This window comes from Arachis hypogaea, chromosome 5 (assembly GCF_003086295.3).
Source record: "Arachis hypogaea cultivar Tifrunner chromosome 5, arahy.Tifrunner.gnm2.J5K5, whole genome shotgun sequence".
Lineage (NCBI taxonomy): Eukaryota > Viridiplantae > Streptophyta > Magnoliopsida > Fabales > Fabaceae > Arachis > Arachis hypogaea.
This window is the reverse complement of record NC_092040.1, coordinates 71281962-71284400: the sequence shown is the minus strand read 5'-3', so window position 1 is coordinate 71284400 and position 2439 is coordinate 71281962. Positions and strand designations below refer to the sequence as shown.

At 42.1% G+C, this 2439-nt stretch overlaps 1 non-coding gene across 1 annotated transcript; it reads right to left on the bottom strand.

Moving 5' to 3' along the window:
• Window positions 1-273: 273 nt before the first annotated feature.
• On the bottom strand, window positions 274-381 carry LOC112804141 (small nucleolar RNA R71). Its single transcript, XR_003202760.1, has one exon. It is a non-coding gene; the product is annotated as a small nucleolar RNA R71 (small nucleolar RNA).
• Window positions 382-2439: the final 2058 nt, after the last annotated feature.

Here is a 2439-nt window from a genome sequence, read left to right as displayed (position 1 = left end):
CCTCAACTAGTTGCTCTAATGCAACGGAACTGCAAGTTCCATGGACTTCCATCTAAAGATTCCTATCAGTTTTTAACTGAGTTCTTGCAAATTCGTGATACTGTTAAGACTAATGGAGTAGATCCTGAAGTCTACAGGCTCATGCTTTTCCCTTTTGCTGTAAGAGACAGAGCTAGAACATGGTTGGACTCACAACCTAAAGATAGCCTGGACTCTTGGGATTAGCTGGTCACGGCCTTCTTGGCCAAGTTCTTTCCTCCTCAAAAGCTGAGCAAGCTTAGAGTGGATGTTCAGACCTTCAAGCAAAAAGATGGTGAATCCCTCTATGAAGCTTGGGAAAGATACAAGCAGATGACCAAAAAGTGTCCTTCTGACATGCTTTCAGAGTGGACCATTTTAAATATATTCTATTATGGTCTATCTTAGTTCTCTAAGATGTCACTGGACCATTCTGCAGGTGGATCCATTCACCTAAAGAAAATACCTGCAGAAGCTCAAGAACTCATTGACATGGTTGCAAATAACCAATTCATTTACACCTCTGAGAGGAACCCTATGAGTAATGGGACACCACAGAAGAGGGGAGTTCTTGAAATTGATGCTCTGAATGCCATATTGGCTCAGAACAAAATGTTGACTCAGCAAGTCAACATGATTTCTCAGAGTCTGAATGAATGGAAAAATGCGTCCAACAGTACTAAAGAGGCATCTTCTGAAGGAGAAGCTTATGATCCTGAGAACCCTGCAATGGCAGAGGTGAATTACCTGGGTGAACCCTATGGGAACACCTATAATTCCTCATGGAGAAATCATCCAAATTTCTCATGGAAGGATCAATAAAAGCCTCAACAAGGCTTTAATAATGGTGTAAGAAACAGGCTTAGCAATATCAAGCCTTTTCCATCATCTTCTCAGCAACAGAGAGAGAATTTTGAGCAGAGCCCCTCTAGCTTAGCAAACATAGTCTCTGATCTGTCTAAGGCCACTTTAAATTTCATGAGTGAAACAAGGTCGTCTATTAGAAATTTGGAGGCACAAGTGGGCCAGCTGAGTAAGAAAATCACTGAAACTCCTCCTAGTACTCTCCCAAGCAATACATAAGAGAATCCAAAAAGAGAGTGCAAGGCCATTGATATAATCACAATGGCCGAATCCAAAGAGGAAGGGGAGGACGTGAATCCCAATGAGGAAGACCTCATGGGACGTCCTCCAAACAAGAAGGAGTTCCAACTTGAGGAACCTAAGGAATCTGAGGCTCACCTAGAGACCATAGAGATTCCATTGAACCTCCTTTTACCATTCATGAGATCTATGAACTATTCCTCCTCTGAAAAGGATGAAGATGTAACTGAAGAGCAAGTTGCTCAATATCTAGGAGCCATCATGAAGCTGAATGCCAAGTTGTTTGGTAATGAGACTTGGGAAGGTGAACCTTCCTTGTTCATTAGTGGACTGGATACATGGGTTCAGCAAACTCTACCTCAAAAGAAACAAGATCCTGGTAAATTCTTAATATCCTGTACCATAGGCACCATGACCTTTGAGAAGGCTCTATGTGACTTGGGGTCAGGTATAAATCTTATGCCACTCTCTGTAATGGAGAAACTAGGGATCTTTGAGGTACAGGCTGCCACATTCTCATTAGAGATGGTAGACAAATCAATAAGACAAGCTTATGGAATGGTAGAGGACGTGTTAGTGAAGGTTAAAGGCCTTTACATCCCTGCTGATTTCAAAATCTTAGACACTAGGAAGGATGAGGATGAATGCATCATCCTTGGAAGACCCTTCCTAGCCACAGCAGGAGCTGTGATTGATGTTGACAGAGGTGAACTAGTCCTTCAATTGAATGGGGACTACCTTGTGTTTAAGGCTCAAGGTTATCCTTCTGTAAACATGGAAATGAGGCACGATAAGCTTCTCTCAATATAGAGTCAAACAGAGCCCCCACAATCAAACTCTAGGTTTGGTGTTGGGAGGCCACAACCAAACTCTAAGTTTAGTGTTGAACCCCCACATTCAAACTCTAAGTTTGGTGTTGGGAGGTCCCAACAATGCTCTGAACATCTGTGAAGCTCCAAGAGAGCTCACTATCAAGCTGTTTACATTAAAGAAGTGCTTATTGGGAGGCAACCCAATTTTTATTTATCTATATTTTCTATTGTTCTTCTATGTTTTATTAGGTTCATGATCATGTGGAGTCACAAAACAATTGCAAAAATTAAAAATGGAATAAAAAATAGCAGAAGAAAAAGCACACCCTGGAGGAAGAGCTTACTGGCGTTTGAACGCCAGTAAGGAGTATCTGTCTGGCGTTCAATGCTAGAACAGAGCATGAAGCTGGCGTTGAACGCCAGAAACAAGTAGCAGTCTGGCGTTTAAACGCCAGGAATGCACCCTGAGGAAAGCTGTTGTTTAACACCAGAAACAAGCATCAGG